The following is an 18534-nucleotide window of genomic DNA, read 5'->3' on the forward strand; positions in this document are numbered from 1 at the left end:
TGTTCTATCAGGAGAGCCTGCTGCTCCAGCTGTCTGATCCATGACACGATATCAATGTTGTTACTCCTTTAAGTGAAGCTTTCTTTAAAACTTTTCTGAAAAAGAGTTCATAATCCAAAGGAGTTCCATGGGTCCACAAATCCACTGCCGTGTTGATTAAAGGGTGCTTTAGGGAGGACTTTCAGCATGTCTCAGGTCTCTCCCACCACCAGCCACTTAATTGTCCACACAGAGGCAAGCACTGGATGCAAGTGCATAGGAAGCCTAATTCATGTATGAGGAAGAAATGTATTGCTTTTTAAAAATACTGGGTTTGGAAGATTAACTTGATTAGCAGAGATCATTATGCTACTTGAAGATTATATTGTTACATTTTTTCAAATATTGTACATTTCAGGTCCTATTTCTCTGGTCTCTTCTTCTGATAACTTTTTGCATATGGGTTGCACAGTTGGTCGCACGTCTCTTGTGCCATAGCTACTGTTTGTCACTCAGACTTATTGTATGTGCACTCCCTTCTGCCCCTAAAAAGCCACCAGAGGTGTAATTAGTGATTGTTTTTCCAGAAATGCCTCGAAGTGGCATAAAAACCCAGTTTGGAGAATTTGTGCAGATTCTTAGATGAAAAGAAGAAGGTTGGGGAAAGGTTTAGGGTCAGAAGGCAAAGATTGTTTTGTCCTTTATTTCCTGCATGAAATCACAAATAAAGCATCTTCCTCTGTGCAAAGATAAGGCATTTAACAAATATTACCCAATATTGTATGGCCTTAAACTTGTAAATTTAGTGCATTCATATAAAATGGAATGCATGTTGTATTAAACATAATCTTTCTGAAGAGATTCAGAAGTAAAGAAATAATAATTCTAAATATGATATGTTTTGTTGTGGTGGTGTTTTTTTTTTTTTTGTTTGTTTGTTTTTTTTTAACAAGGGATCGATACCAGGGGCATATAAATACAGAACCTCATTGCCAGTCCTTTTTAAAATTTTTTATTTTGCAATTTTGAGACAAGTTCTCTCTAATTTGCTTAGACCCCCACTAAATTGCTGAGGCTGTATTTGAACTTGCAATCCTTGTGCCTCAGCCTCCTGAGACATTGGGATTACAGGTGTGCACCACTGTGGCTATGGCTGGCTAAATGAAAAATTTTGAACACTACTTAAGAAACATTTTGCAACTTTCTTGTCTCTTGACTCCTTTACCAATGACTAAACAGCTAACTAATAGTTTTCTTTCCATCTTTTCCATTCTCTCTCCCTCCCTTGATTCCTTTATCTTTTTTACTTCAACTCTTTTTAGTTGTGAATTCTTATCAGTTGTATATTCCACAAAGGAGCACACACACACACACACACACATATGCACACACACATGTGCAAGACTAGTATTAACAATTAACCAGGGCTGGGCTTGTAGCTCAGTGGTAAAGCATGTGCCTAGTGTGTGTGAGGCACTGGGTTCGATTCTCAGCACCACATATAAATAAATACCCGCTCACCACTAAAAGAATATTAAAAAAAAAAAACAATTAACCACATTTGGGTTTTTTCTTTCCTTTGTGAAGTTACATTTTCTGTCTTAGAACCATAAGATAGTATACTAGTAATATTTTTCTATTTATTGGAATTACCCCAAAATAAAATACCACTATCAAAGGAGATTACTTTAATAATAATTGATCATTTATGCTATAGATAATGTGTCCACAGAAGAAATTCTGTGGTCAGTTTTGTTATTAATCACTTTAATTATCTGACTACAACAGTGGTTAACTCACAATGAATAGGGCCATGCTTGTGCTGCTTATCTAGTATTTGTGAAACATTCATGCTCATTCATCTACACATTCTCAACTCATCCTTACAGAGCTGTGAGATTTTAATCTATGTAGCCTATGGCCATAAAATAACTTAACTACAGGAGAATAAAAGCTGTGGTTTCCCTCACATTATCACTAGGCTATAAATTCTTAAACCCTCCAGATCAGTGACAACTAAGTATTCTAAAACTTGGTGAATGTGCATGCATGTGAGCTTCTTATAATAAGCACTGTTTGTGCTTTTTTCGAAAATGACTTTGCTGGAGAGTCAGATCCAGCCATTCTATTATATTTTAAGATACATTTTTTTTTTTTTTAGTGCTTAATCTCACAATAATACTTGAGAATGATTTTTGGCACTTTACTACTATTGGGTGATATTTATCATTTGCTAATCCAAATAAAATAATTAAAATGAATAAACTACTTAAGCACGGTAATAATTACACCAGAAAATAAATAAAAACAGCTAACATTTATAGCTGAGTCTATATGTTCCCTTTTGTTCTCTCAGGACCTGGGATCACTAAGTGCTATTTCCTTGCTACCGGAGAGTGTGAGATTTGACACTGAATAAGAAATGGTTCTGATGAGGAACTTAGCAGACTTATGCAGAGAACAGTTTTTCAATGTCAGAATCAGCAAGGGTTCATGTCAAATGCATATTTCTGGATGCATCTCAAGCCTGTTGAGCCCCAGTCTCAGGAATCTGCATTTGAACAGGCTCTCCCTGTGTTTTTCACATATGTTTTGTTGTATGCTATTGTATTATGGTAAGAGAAAGTGTAAGATCTACAATATCTTCCAATGCCATTCTTTGGTTCTCTGTTATTCACTTCCATTCTCTCAACTAATCTTAACAAAGTTTTATGGAAACTCTACATTCATGAATACGTTTCAGTATGGTAAGAACAAGAGTGAAAATTGATATGACTCTCTCCATTGCCTGCTTTGGTTCAGATTGTGAACAAGTTAAAAAAAGAAAAGACATGTCACATATATTATGCCCGTTGGAAACTGCTTAATTAGAAAAATGATTAAGCAAATTCTCTCAAATTTTGGTATAGCTCTTCATTTTTATTTCTCTGAGTGATGGTCCCTATCTTTTTTTTTTTTTTGGATGGAATCTGTTCTTTAGATCTGGTATTTCAGAAAAACATGTAAAGTGGGCTTCCAATTAGGATATCTCCTGCTGGTGTCATCTAACCCAAAAACACATGCATGCTTTAGTGACAGCCAGCTGCTCCTGAACCTAGATTCCCTGCAAAGGGGACAGAACTGTTCACAATCACTTTGGTAGTGTGGCCTTACAATAAAGAGACTTTCAATCAATACAAATGTTCCTTATGACCTTGGTAATTACCTAATTTGCTGAGCAATCACAAGGGCCTTCATAACATTACCCTAGCAGACAACTGACTAATCCATATTCCCAGCTGTGTGATAATAGAATTTTGGGGGTGAAATCTTTATGTTACTAGGGTATCCAAATGGGAAAAAAAATATGGCCTGTTTGTCTGTAATGTTCTTCAGTGATTCTGTTTTACCCACTGACTTCATAGGCTATATTTTATTTGCTTCAGTTATTTGGAATGCTGGCTTGATGGGCTACTTGTAGGAATATGGAGAGGAGGGGACATGCCATTACATATAGGAACCCACCAATGGTCTAGAATCCTTTTGGGACCTACTCACATGAAGCAGAGAAATTACTTTCTATTGGATAGGTAAAATCTCCTTTCCCATGGTTCCTTTATTACTAAGCAAAAAGTCCCATCCATTTGGTTGCCACATAAAGGTTAAGTGACTTGTTTTCAGTCACAAAATTACTTAGCAGTGAAACAGAGACTAAGACGCAAATGTTCCTATTTCTGCTCTGATGCTTTTGGGCGGCATTCTTCAGCTCTAAAGAGAAAACACTTATAATCCTTCAAAAGCAGGCAAGGGGCAAGTCACTACTTTCACTAAAACTCCTTCAAGATAAAACTTACTTGAAATTCTTGTGATTTTGCATGTTTTGCCTTGACACCCTGTCTTTCACAATAGTTAGAAGTGGGTATTATTTACTATTTTGCTCATAATTGTTTGCATAATCATACAACATCTCATATTGTTAAATGGTTTGCTGGTTGATGCCTAATGTTGATTTGAAATAGATCTAATGGAATAAGCAAATACATTTTTAAAGTTAGTTATATCATTTAGTTGTTAAATGGTGTTATTAGTCATAAAATTGTTGATTATTTTTGATCAATTCCTTGCAAAGAAACTACAATTTCCTCTCATATTATATAGCATTATTTTAAATCCTCCCTCCCCTTTTTTCTAATTAATTTGTACTTCTCACTGGAAAATGCTGCTCCAAAGCCCAGGGATAAGATAAATTCTTTTAAATTCAGAATATGATGGATTTTATTTGAAGAATTTCTTCTCTGAAGGGCCAGAAAACAATGAAATACACTCTTGTATATTACTATTTTCATAACCTTGAGTAAACCAGTACAGAATTATCAACAAATTTTATAAATACAAAATAAATTAATGTAATTAGTAATTATTTGGACAAATATCAGATACTTTATAAATAGAGAATTATTGAATGGTAGGGTTTCTAAGTTTTTTAGGACACCTTGCTGATGAGGGGTCTGGTATCTCATAAGATTTGGTAATTAATGGGTGCCCTCACACACACACAAACACACACATACACATTCACACACAGATACTAAGCTAGTTGGTTAAGTCAGTTATATGAACTGTTTAAGATATCCTGTACTTGAATACTGTAGACATGCTTGTGTGTTAGTTTATTTAGTATTTTAAATTATTCCTTGATTTTTCAAGAAAAAATTCCAACTTGAACATTTGATTTCTACTTTCATCATTTAAACATATATATTGCTATTGATTATTTTTATTTCTGTTATTGCATATACCTTGTAAATATGTTCAGGTTTAAATCTATTTAAATGGTAAAGAGAATCTAAAGGAGTTTGTAACACAGATGTTTGATGTGCTTATGTTTTTATTTTTTATAACTATATTTTAATGTTCTCTGGCAAAGTGTATATTTCTGTAATAAGGTATTGACTAGTAACTGAAAAATGTTCTTGAAAGGAATGTAATATGTTAGTGTCCAATCTTGTAGTTTGAGTGTCCAAATTCTTAAGTCAAATGAAAGAAATATCACTGAATATGAAGTTGGGGGCAGGCCCTAGGGTGCATCTAAATACCCATATCAGAGATTTTGGGTTAATTTCATTTTTTTAAAAATGAGAAGTTAAAACTTTAGAACTTCCTTCTCATGACTCCTAAAGATTTCATAAGTTCAAAAGAAAATATAATTCAAAGATATGTGTGGGCATCATTACATGCATGCCTAGTATTTCATGGACACAGACATGTTGCACCCTCTGAAAATTCCTTTAAGGAAATGAACTTTTCGTAAATGTGATATACATATGGACAAGGAGAAAAATGGGATAACTGAGAAAAGGAAGGTAAAATGCGTTAATGACAAAGGAAGACTGGTAGGCAGTAGAATTATTCCCCTTTTATTTCTTTTAGTCTATAGTCTAATTATTCTTATTTGAAAACTTACTGGCACCAGGTATTATCAACGGGGGATGAGTAATATGTAATTTTTATCTTTACTGGGTTACATTTGGCCCACAGACAGTTGACAGCTGTCAGTCAGGTGTCTGGTCAATGAGGATATACATATAAAGTTGCCAAAACATTTTTGTTTCTTTAAATAATTACGAGTAAACTACTTTAACTGGAAGCTCCATTGTACTAAAATTAAATAGATATTTGCAACATAATTTATAAAATTAATTGCTGGAAGAATCTGGATTTTCCATATGAATACATAAAATAAACAAAACAGTTTTATATGGTGTTTTTTTTTTTGAGGCAAGAGAATGATTACTTTGCCCCCACTGCAAATAAAGTATCTTGAAGATGTGTATATGTATTGCAAATAATGCTTAAGATACATAGATTTTAAAATTCAAGTTTTATGGCAGGCATGAGTCACCGTCATTTTAAGTAGAAATTTCTTAGTAAAAATTATTAAAGGAAACATTTTGATACATTGAGGGATTTGGCATGAGTATTTTTGTAACACAATGTCAAAGATCTATTAGAAAGGACAAACTCATGTTGAACAAAGATTTATGATTTCTCATAATTAAAAGAAAAAAATTATGGGATTTTAGACTGAGTCCTCAACTGATGACACAATTAAAATGTGAATTTTAATTATTTTGGATATTTGAACTATATCTAACTAACATTGTTTCTAATAGGTTCTGTTGCCCTTAAGAAATTGACAGAGTCATAAACAATAGTTTGATAGAAGCTTTTGTATTGTTTATCCTTGGTGATAATGACAAACAATGTGATAATTATAGTCAATACTAATGCACATGAAAACTTAACAAATATAATTTTGAAGTTGACCTAAGAATGTAAGTTGTTCAGTTTTTCAGTAATTAGTTATCATCTCTTAAAAAAAAGTGTTCTGATTCATTTGGAAAGTAGTATCTAACACACTACAAAAAAATTTTCAAGTGCATGAAATACATACTCATTCTTTAAGAGATTAATGAGGTTAGATAAAAACATTCAGTGACTATGGCTACTCAAGTATCCAAGTAAATATAATGAAACATGACAAAATATCACATGAAAATAACAGTTTGAAACACTATATATGTATACTTTAAAATAAAATATCTTAATTATTCAAAGTTTGTTTTACATGTAATAATTTATAATAAAAAGAAAATTTGGGTCTTAATTTTTAAAATATGAGTTCATTAAAGTGTTTGTAGATAAGTCTATATTTTTAAAATATTGAATTTTTGGCGGGTGAACCATTGTTGATTACTTTTAAATCACAAATATTTCATGATTTTAAAAAACAATTAAGCCACTTTAAAAGAGAATGATATTTATAAATTGTTGTCATATCTAAATCATTGATTTAGTTTTGTTTTAGATACAATAGTCATTAACAAAAGTCAGATTTTATTTCTTTTTCCTACTATACAAATAATGTATTAAGCATGTAGATTGGAAATTATTTATGGGATCATCAGAATAAAACAATTGTCTCATAGTCTTAGTAATTTATATTGGTAGGAGCCTTTTTCTTCTTAAGTACTAATTCTACCCCCCACAGCCCAGAAAATTGATTTTATGCATAATAATTTATAGCATTCTTGATCAATGTATGCTGTTATGTCTTTTACATTCATTAGCCCATGTTGCTTACGAATATGGAATTTAGTTATTAAAATGGTTACATATGTTTACTATGTATAGTCTCTAGCTTTGAGCTGCTTACTTGCTTAAATAAATGTTTTCAATTTGCTATAATACAACAATTTGTAGAGAAATGCTGTGAAGCATAGTTAAAAGAATGAGTCCTTGAAATAGAATCACTTTTTAAAAATATGTCCTAACATGTGGTCTCATTTTTCCATTAATTAAAATCCTATTCTGAAAATTTTTTTTTTTGCTTAAACTTTTGAATTTACAAAACAAAAATACCAAATATATAAATGTACTAATTTTGGATATCAATGACGTAAAAACATGCTTTAGTACTGCCTTATTTGTTTATTCAAAGACTTTCCTCTAAAACAAACTAAAAAACAAAAACTCTTTGTAAAGTAATGAGAAAATGTGATTACTTTAAAATATTAAATTATCTGTGTAATATCTTTTAAAAATGTGTTTAAATTAAGTTAATTCCTTATTATCTTTAATCATATTTCTATAACATGCACGCATTAAAAAGCCCAGCACATGGAAGTTTTGAAAAGAGTGTGTACCATTTCATACTTTAATTTTGGAGAATTATTGGGAAACATCATTTTATTCAAAAAAGATTATGACAAAATTAGATTTAAGAAAGATTAAAATGCTGTTTAGTTAGGCAAATATTATATGTAACTAACTCTTCATTTTTCTGACATTGAAGACAGTAATGAGAGACCAATATTAAAAGTACAAATTATTTTTTATAATTTTTTAAATTAAAATTTATCAAATAGTAGCAGTTCTATTTTGTACAGAAGGCAAACCCACTGTTGAGTTAGTTGGCTCTGATACCAATGGTCTCATCAGCTCTGTGAACGTAGGGACCACAGCAAGGCTTCTTGAAGATAACAAAATCAATTTTTAGAGATTAAAAATATATAATTTGGCAATTGAAACTCACCAGTGCCTTTCTGCTTCTCCAGGAAGTTGTACCCGTCAGCACCTGCTGAGGGCTTTGTTGTCCAGACTCTGACAGGTAAAAAATTCCTGTAGAATAAAGCCAGACCAGCTGGCTTTGAAGAGAAACCCCCCAGTTAGGGCTGCGCTTGCCTCCTCTCCTTTTCTATGAAGACCGAGGCTTAGCCCCCTGATCGTCAAGCCGCGAGATGCGTGATCTCTCTGCACAAGTGTCTGGCAGGCCGAGGTGCACCTGTTCATGTCACTCTGGAGTAAATTTAGCTGTAAAGGTATCATTGACAACCAGACCTTTGTCAGTGCTGGCAAAAGAACACAGAATTACTTCCCTCCCCTCCCCCCTCCAAAGCCCCTCCACTACTAGTTCCAATGGAAAATATCCAATCGGAAGTCTATCCAAAAATCATTCCTAAAAAATGAAATTGCTTTCATATGGTATAAAAAAGTAAGTTTCCTCATTTCACACAGGCTTTAAAATTACATTTCCAAGAATAATCTTGGAACAAGACAAGTTTTTGTTCAATTAATTGTGGCTGGAAACTTTTTAATGGAAACATAGCACACACTTACTTCATTTCAGGTTATTAAATTGTGTTAAGCATTAAAGTTAGTTGCAATTCTTTGCTGTAGCTCATTTGTTCTTCTCAATCCAAAGAAATATTAGAAGGTTAAAACTTATCACATAGGAGGGATTAATCATGCTACCAAAATTAGAAAGCATGTAGCTCTGTAAGACCCAGTGTGGAAATTGTGTGCTCATAGCACTTAAACTATTGGGAATCTAGGCTTCCTCTGCAGCACTTGACATGGCAATTCATGTCTGTGGAAATCCCTGGTAGTTGGAAGCTGGCTAAAGCTAGGGTTCTCTTATTCATTGGTTAAGGTAAGGACATTTATCATTTATGTGAAATTTTCTGATGAATTTCTCTATTGGTAGCTTCGGAAAAAGTCCTTGTGGAGGCAACTAGAGAGGCAGGCAACACTCAGTAATATGTCTGAAATAAATATAGTAGTCAAGATATATAAAGCAGCCTAAGGAGTAACATTCTTAGCCAAAGCATTCTGAGCTTCTGCCTTGATAATTATGATTTCTTAAGTGGAGTTAAAAAGAGTTGTACAGAATACCTGTTCTACCCTATTATTGCTGTTTACAAGGGTTGGGTGTGATGAGTAAAAGAAATCTGGGTCAAAATAAAAAATGCTTTGTAAAATAAACAAAGTTCCTATTTACTTACTATGTATAAACAGCCACTCACCAAGCCTCATTTCTCCGCAGGGCACCACTTTCAGATAAAAACATAGACCTGAATAGCATCATCCAGTATCCAAGGAAACCATGTAAGTACCTCTCTCACTGTGTACTTCTCTTATTCAGAGTTTAAAAGCTAGCTGAGTACTGAATGAGTGAGTGTTTTTATTTAATAATTATACGGGAGGTATTTTTTAGGAGCTTGCTAAAAAGAAACAGGTTCTTGATTGTTATGTGCGTCATAACAAAACCCTTATGTTTTCATCATATTTCATAAAATTATGTGTTTAGTCCCAACCTCTCCATCAATTCTCATTCTTAGGTACAAAACAGCTACTCAAAGTTTTAATGAATTGAGAGTTTCAAACTTTTCCAAGACCCATTAGTGTCTGAAAAACCATGTTTCAGAGGCCTTGTGCCAGGATTAGTTTCCTAAGTGTAATAAAACATTTTTTAAGTTTCAAAAATGAAGAAAAAATTGGTCCGAAAAGAATATCTTACTGGTAAACAGTAATAGCAATTAATTTGGTTTTAGGCTTCTCGAGGAGTAAGCATGAGAACTGAGATGTGGTTATCTATTTAAACTCCACAGAGAATCTTGAAAGAAAGTATAATTACCAAAATGCAAATATATATTTGGGAAAAGGGTTGGGAGGCTGGTGTATTATTTTCTTTCTTTTTTTTCCCTCCAAATTAATGTACATTTCTATAGGTTATTTCAAGGTTCAAATTTATTTTCAGAAGCTATAAAATCTAATGTGGAAGTTTAGTTTCCAAGCAACACATTGTCACTCTGGAGAAAGACCCTTTACTAAAATATTTGAAATTTGTACTAAAATATTTCCTTATCTGGAATTATTATCTTTTTCATATTTGTACTATCTACCTATAAAATCAAATTATTTTCACTAGGATGTGATTATTCATGATTATTTATATACTTTTTCATGAAAATACTTATTTTTTTCTTTATGTTCAAGTAATTTAGAATTTCTTTTCTACCTTCTAGATGTACCATTTGATTTATCTGGTCTTTTAAATACAGATAGCCATATTACTTTTCACTGGGGCTTTTGAGAATTGCCTTTAAATGCCCTGTGGTTTGTGTGTTTTTTATAATATTTTCATCTGTTTTTTGTTACATGTGTCTTTCCAGTTTTCCTCTGCAGTGTAGTTCCTGGTTTAAGCATAAATGATAGAGAGAATCTTACTTACGGTTTTTGGGACCCTTTATGTTCAATCTCTAACTGCAGGAACAGAGTTTGTTTATCACATAACTATATCAAATTGCATTCTTTATGCATTTCCATGATTCTTTTTATATGTTACAAAAATGCACCTTTCTGAATTGAGAGATAAGAAGTTGTGTTAGGCTACACAATTTGATGGAACATCTGAAGGGCATAAAAACCTCTGAACCCAATAAAAATATGAGACAAGGAAGTCATGCTAGTTACAAACTTCCCAAGTATGGAGTCTGAGGCCTGACATGCTGCTATCTAAAATAGGAATTCCTTGCTGCAAAATAGAAGTTGAACTATTGCTGGCCGAAGTTGGAAGCAGGGAAGGGTTAGAATAGAGCTTTATAATGAAAGAAAGCACTAATTGAAGAAAAGACTGACTAATGATATAATTCACTATCTTGAGGAAATGGAATCATTCTCATGCAAGAAGAAAAAAAAATCTATACTGAAATGCTTGGGGCACAGCTATAACTACATCAGAATATAGATTTTTCTAGAAAAATCATTTAAATTTGATAGATTCAATTCAACCTCTTACACTAAAGGGAAAATTATTTACACACACACACACACACACACACACACACACACACTCTTGAGATTCCATTCATCAGTAACTGGTCTCTCTACAGTGGACTGACATTGTTCAGTAGAACTTTTTGTGATGATGGTCATGTTGCATGTGGACACTTTCAAAATGCTAACAACTAGCCACATGTAGCCATTAAGCATTTGAAATGTGGTTAGTGCAACAGAGCAACTGAAATTGGAATTTTATTTATATTTAATTTATTACAGTTATAGAGCCTCCATGTGACTAGTGGCTATAATATCAGACAACATAATTCTAGTCTAGATCACATTTTTAAATGTGGAGAGATTAAAATCTGTATAGATATAATATTGTTGTTAATTATTTCTTATCTGCATATCATTATCATGGACTATAACTCAAATCATTAATGCTTAAAGAACAAATGTACTTCAACATTATTTAGTTGAATTTTCAAAAATATTGTCATATGATCAACTGAATTTCAGAAAGTAATATTTTCCTTTCATGAGAAATTAAAATACCCTTTTCAAAAAAATTCAATTCTTTGGTATTCTGAAATACAATATTATTTTTTTACATTTACTTAAGTATTTGGATTATCATTGCACTAGAATTTCTCTACAACATTTTCCCAGAGATAAATGTTTTTAATATTGTTAGAAAGACATTAGATTATTGCTGTATAAGCCTAGGGTAGCAAAATTTAAAATGGCCTTTATAAACATGATCACATCAAAAAGATACTGTAGTGTAAGTTCTAACTATCATGATAAATATTTTTGAAAAGTTTAGTTACAATTTCTGTAATAAATCTTGCAAATAATTTTCAAAATGTAACCAGCCTACATAAATGCTTAATACCCTTGTTTCTCCATAGCTGATTCTGCTCCCAAAACACACATCAGAGTTTAAATCTGTTCCTATGACCTTTTTAGGCATTTAGTGAAAGTGAACATTAGGATGCATGATGGTATTTTTATAGTAATGGTGGCATGGTAATATTATAAGCAAAATAATGATTTACAAAATTATATCACAAATTTTAAATTTGCACTGATTAAAAAAATCAGTCAATTCATTTATTGAATGCTGATTACTAGTAGGACATTGAACTAGAGACCATGAAAAATATATTTTAAAATTGGTGACCCAGATGTGTGTGGTGCCACATCCCCATAATCCCAGCGGCTTGGGAGGCTGAGGCAGGGGGATCTAGAGTTCAAAGTCAGCACCAACAAAAGTGAGGCACTAAGCAACTCGGTGAGACTCTGTCTGTAAATAAAATATAAAATAGTACACCACACAAAAAAATTGATGACCCAGCATTTACCCTATAGGAGCTACATTTGTTAGACTTGGTCAACTCCTTTTGGATGGATAAGATTCAGATAAGAAGAAAGAGAAGTGTTTTTGTTTGTTTATTTTTGGAAAAACCTTGGATAAGCTACTTAGAATGCCCCTCCTACTGCAAAACAACTAGATTCTGGATAAAACGTACTTTCTAATGATTTATTTGACTTGAAGGAAATTTTTGAACATCTTCAAAGATTCTTCTTCCTCACCTCAAAACTAAAAACCAAAAAAGTGTGAATTGAAGACTGTAGTTAAGAGCAATAAATGGCAAATAGGAAAGACAGGAATGGCCAAATGGAATGCATGGGTTATATGTGCAAATATATTGTTAAAAGGAGAGCAGTCATATGCTCTATTAGGTTTCTCAGAAACTGGTCTTATTTAAAAATAGGGAGAACCACAACCACATTTGTGGACCCACATTTTGTGTCTCATTTTATGTCTTTTCATGTGTTCAGTAAGATAATCAGGCACATCATATTGACTTATCTACTTTCAGAAAAAAAAAAAAAGGCCTATCTTTGCTCAGAAACCAGTGTTCTATGAGTGGAGAAAACATGGCTGTTCACTAAGGAATTCTTACAAATCAGTCTTCAATATTCTTGTAAAATCCCTTGTTTGCTTTCTGTATATCTGAGAAAGTGTTTTCATTCAGAACTATGGACTGTGAGCTCTGAGACCTTAAACTCAAACTCAATTTATTCTGTATTTGTTTATGTAGTATTATTTATATTTTTACTATGAACATCCCCCAAATATTAAAAAGTGAAAATAATAGTGTAATGAATTTTGTAAACCTGCAACTCCATTCAGAAACTATCATCGCATGGATATTTTGTTTCATCATTCTCTGTCTACTTCTCACCTCCACCCCAAATTATTTTGAAGCTAATATCAAATATAACAATTTCATGTTAGTAATTCAGGAGGCATTAAAACTTTTTTAAAAAAGTTATTTATTTATTTTAATTAGGTACATATGACAGCAGAATGCATTTTGATTCATTCTCCACATTGCAGAACAACTTTTCATTTCTGATTGTACACTATGTAGTGTTGCACCATATGCACAGTCATACATGTGCATAGTGTAATAATGTCCATCACATTCCACCATAGGAGGCCCATACCTCCTCCCTTCTTCTCCCTCCCGCTTGCCCAATCAAAGTTTTTGATACATTTTTCCCATTCCCCTTCCCCCCACATTATGGATCAGCATCTACTTATCTGAGAGAACATTCAGCTTTGGTTTTTTGGGATTGGCTTTCTTTGCTTAGCATGATATTCTCCAATTCCATCCATTTACCTGAAAATGCCATAATTTTATTCTCTTTTAAAGCCGAGTAATATTCTGTTGGGTATATATACCACAGTTTATTTATCCGTTCATCTATTGAAGGGCATCTAGGTTGCTTCCACAGTTAGCTATTGTGAATTGAGCTGCTATAAACATTGATGTGGCTGCGTTACTATATATAGTATGCTGATTTTAAGTTCTTTGGGTATAAACTGAGGAGTGAGATAGCTGGGTCAAATTGTGATTCCATTCCAAGTTTTATAAGGAATTTCTATATTGCTTTCCAGGCTGTTTGCACCAATCTGCAGTGCCACCAGAAAAGTATGAGTGTGACTTTCCCTCCACATCATTGCCAACACTTATTGTTACTTGTATTCTTAATAGTTGCCATTCTGACTGGAGTGAGATGAAAGATTAGTTTTGATTTGCATTTCTCTAATTAGTAGAGATGTTGAACATTTTTTTCATATATTTGTTGATTGATTGTATATCTTCTTCTGAGAAGTACCTGCTCAGTTTCTTAGCCCATTTATTGATTAGGTTGTTTGTTTTTTGGGTGCTAAGTTTTTTGAGTTCTTTATATATCCTAGATATTAGTGCTCTATCTGATGTGTGTATGGCAAAAATTTTCTCTCAAAATGTAGGCTCTCTCTTCACCTCATTGATTGTTTCTTTTGCAAAGAAGAAGCTTTTTAGTTTGAATCCATTCCATTTATTAATTCTTGATCTTATTTCTTGTGATTTAGAAGTCTTGATAAGGAAGTTGAGACCTAATCCAACGTGATGAAGATTTGAGCATACTTTTTCCTTTATTAGGCACAGAGTATCTAGTCTAATTCCTGGGCCCTTGATCCACTTTGAGTTGAGTTGCATGGTGAGAGATAGGGGTTTTAGTTTCACTTTGCTACATATGGATTTCCAGTTCTCCCAGAACAATTTGTTGAAGAGGCTATCTTTTCTCCAATATATGTTTTTGGCGCCTTTCTCTAGTAACTTTATTATGTGGGTTTGTCTCTGTGTCCTCTATTCTGTACCATTGATCTACATATCTATTTTGGTGCCAATACCATGCTGTTTTTGTTACTAAAGCTTTGTAGTATAGATTAAGGTCTGGTATTATAATGCTTCCTGCTTCATTATTCTTGCTAAGGATTGCTTTGGCTATTCTGGGTCTCTTATTTTTCCAAAAGAACTTCATGATTGCTTTGTCTATTTCTATAAGGAATGACGTTGGGATTTTAATTGGAATTGCATTGAATCAGTATAGCACTTTGGGTAGCATGGCCATTTTGACAACATTAATTTTGCCTGTTCAAGAGCATGGGAGATTGTTCCATCTTCTAAGGTCTTCTTCAATTTCTTTCTTTAGTGTTCCGTAGTTTTCATTGTAGAGGTCTTTCACCTTTTTTATTGATTTCCAAGTATTTAATTAATTAATTTATTATTTTGAGGCTATTGTGAATGGGGTTGTTTTCTAAATTATTTTTTAGAGGATTCATCACTGATGTATAGAAATACATTTTACTTATTGGTATTGATTTTATATCCTGCTACTTTGCTGATTCATTAATTAATTCTAGTTGGGGTAGACTTTTTTGAATCCTCTAAGTATAGATAGAATCATGTCATCAGTGAATAATGATAGTTTGAGTTCTTCTATTCCTATTTGTATCCTTTTAATTTCTTTCATTTCTTTAATTGCTCTGGCTAGAGTTTCAAGGACTATGTTCAACAGAAGTGGTGAAAGAGGACATCACTCTCTTCTTCCAGTTTTTAGAGGGAATGCTTACAATTTTTCTCCATTTAGAATGATGTTGCCCTTGGGTTTAGCATAGATAGCTTTCACAATGTTGGGCTATGTTCCTAGTATCCCTAGTTTTTCTAGTGTTTTGAACATGAAAGGGTGCTGTATTTTGTCAGATGCTTTTTCTGCATCAATTGATATAATCGTATGATTCTTATTTTTTATTTTATTGATGTGATGAAATATATTTATTGATTTCTGTATGTTGGATGCTTTTTCTGCATCAATTGATATAATCATATGATTCTTATTTTTTATTTTATTGATGTGATGAATTATATTCATCATGTCTCCCTTTTTTGAAATGCAGATCTGAGATATTATAGTTTCTACCCTATAATCATGTAGTGTCCCTGCAGATTATCTGTACCTCAGCAAGGTGTTGGACTTCTAGTCCCTAGTCAGTGTCCCACGAAAATTGCTATTGCAACTAAAGGTGGTGGTGGTAATAGTGGAGGTAACTCAAATAGCAGTAGGGGTGTTCCAAGATGGCTGCAACCACTTTCAGAGATGGGGCTGAAAGGGTGGGTTGCCTACTGGGAGATGCAGCTGCCTCCAGGCCCTATCTGTTGTCTCAAGGTGTAGACTACTGCCTGTAGAAGGCTATGGCAATGTCTGCAGTGTCCCATGTAGGAGGTGGGGTAGGCCTGAGCTCCAGTGTGGGTCTGCTGGTTGGCAGCGTGGTCTAGGTCCTAATCTTGGCCTTGGCTCTCACAAAACTTGTTATTTATTTATTTAAATTAGGTATATATGACAGTAGAATGCATTTTGATTCATTGTACTCATTGCAACACAACTTTTTTTTTTAATGCTGGAAAATGAACTTTATCTAAAAAGTTAAATTACACCAAAAATGTTGATATTTATTTGCTATCCTCAGATATACAAAGCCAATATTCAAACTTTCCCATTTGTATAGTTTTTCCTGTACTTTTTACTTTTGGAAGCAGAACTCAAATAAGGTCCATATTGCAATTGGTTAATGTGTCTCTCTTCTTTTCAACTACAGTTTTCTGTGTATTTTCTTTATTTGTTGAAAAAAAACTGAATAGTTGTGTTGTGAATCTTTCCATAGTCTGAATTTGCTGATTCCCGTGGAGATGTTTAATAACACCCCCTGTCCTGTGCCTTACCTTTTTTTGGGGGGGGGTTTGTTTTAAAATTTGTTGTTGTTGTTGTATATGGACACAATACCTTTATATTATTTATTTATTTATTTTATATGGTGCTGAGTATTAAATCCAGTGTTTCACACATGCTAGGCAAGTGTTCTACCACTGAGCCACAACCATAGTCCCCTGTGCTTTACGTTTTAATTAACTGTTGTAATTAAGACTAAAAATCTGATCATATTTATTTAGGGGAGGGAAGGCAAAACTACTGTTTTCTTTCTCTTTGGATGTTAGCAGATATTGATGATCATTGCCTAAATTCATTTATTCCTAGATTTTGTAAGAATAGTAATATAATTCTATCATATCTGCTTCATTTATTATCAAGAATGCTTCTTTATAGATAAACTAGTTTGTTATTTTGAGTTTCAATTTATGTAAGAAAATCAGAATAAATTCTTAATTTGTTCTGTTTATTTGTAAATTCTTAGCACAATGTAAAGAGTTTCTAACCATCCTCAAAAGGTAATCAATGGGGCTGGGGATATAGCTCAGCTGGTAGAATGCTTGCCTTGCATGCCCAAGGCCCTGGGTTCAATCCTCAGCAACACACACACACACACACACACACACACACACACAAACACAAAAGGTAATCAATATTATTCTTAAAATGTCATTATGAACATTGATGTGTTTCAATCATTACAGTTGTTAATGCCTATGGATGCCCATATTTTTACATCTTTGGTTACTCAGTCTATTTCAGTTGATTCCTATTATTAAAAAAAAAAATTGTAGTTGTAGATGGACAGAATACCTGAATTTTATTTGTTCATTTATATATGGTGCTAATGATTGAACCCAGTTTCTCACACATGGTAGGTAAGCACTCTGCCAGTGAGCCCTGTCCCAGCCATGTTCCTATATACTTTTCAAAGAACCTCAAGTTTTTGAAAATTTCCATGATAATGATATGACAAAATTTAACAGGCTTATCTTGAACTTTTCCTTTCCAAATCTGGAAGCAGGCAATTTTCTAAAAAGTTGTATTTCTTTTTTTAATGAATTTTGTCTTGGAAATTGTACTTAAAAATTATGTTCTTGAAATTAGGAGAGCTAATTTTTACTAACATGGCCCTTAGTCTAGGTCTTTTCAAAAGAAAGAGCTAGAATATATGTTCTTTTAATTTTTTTTTTTTTTTTGGTGCTAGGAATTGAACCCAAGTATGCTTAACCACTGAGTCGAATACTCAGCTCTCTTTTTTTTGTTTGTTTTTCTTTATTTTGGGACAGGGCCTTGTTAAGTTCTTAGGGCCTCACTAAATTGCTGAGGCTGACTTTGAACTTGCAATCCTGCTACTTCCTTTTTAAATTTTTAAGACAAAATACATAGAGATCCATAGGAACACTTAAATTTAATACACATCAAGGACAACAGGTTTTAATTTAATCACAAATCCTCTATCCATTTGCCCTTTCTTCTAAACTGACAATTCCAATTCTTAATGGTACTAGTATGCTTATTAGCTTTAAGTGACAGTACATTTACAACAGGCTCAGAATAATAGTACCAGGATGACCACCATCTTTAGGAATGTACATATACCTTGTGCAGAATTCTCTCCCCTCATAGGAATGTACATATTTCTGTGATTCTCAACTATATGGAATTGTTCTTTTTTGGTATGATTATGTTACACAGAATCATTAGGCTCATTTTTAGGAATTAAAATGTTAGGCGAGACCAGAGCAGTGCATGGTTCAGGGTGAATTATCACCCACTGTTGAGATTCTAACTAACAACACAGAAGTCATGAAATTTTCCATTGTAACTGATGGCAAAAGGTTT

The 18534-nt window shown here is 33.1% G+C and overlaps 1 protein-coding gene and 1 long non-coding RNA gene across 15 annotated transcripts in view; one reads left to right on the plus strand and one right to left on the minus strand.

Moving 5' to 3' along the window:
- Mef2c (myocyte enhancer factor 2C) overlaps window positions 1-8280 on the minus strand; it is a 164497-nt gene extending 156217 nt beyond the window's left edge. For 7 of the 9 annotated variants that reach the window (XM_026408757.2, XM_026408761.2, XM_026408766.2 and 4 more), the window contains exon 1: window positions 8054-8280. The gene's annotated coding sequence lies outside the window, so the exon portion shown is untranslated. The remainder of the gene's footprint in view (window positions 1-8053) is intronic. The other 2 variants (XM_026408774.2, XM_026408765.2) reach the window with 1 other exon arrangement.
- A 536-nt stretch (window positions 8281-8816) lies between these two features.
- The window catches only part of LOC113196719 (uncharacterized), a 161407-nt gene continuing 151689 nt past the window's right edge, over window positions 8817-18534 (plus strand). For all 6 annotated transcript variants that reach the window (XR_003302588.2, XR_003302591.2, XR_013343898.1 and 3 more), the window contains exons 1-2: window positions 8817-8950; window positions 9344-9405. This is a non-coding gene — a long non-coding RNA (uncharacterized LOC113196719). The remainder of the gene's footprint in view (window positions 8951-9343; window positions 9406-18534) is intronic.

Source organism: Urocitellus parryii, chromosome 1 (assembly GCF_045843805.1).
Source record: "Urocitellus parryii isolate mUroPar1 chromosome 1, mUroPar1.hap1, whole genome shotgun sequence".
Lineage (NCBI taxonomy): Eukaryota > Metazoa > Chordata > Mammalia > Rodentia > Sciuridae > Urocitellus > Urocitellus parryii.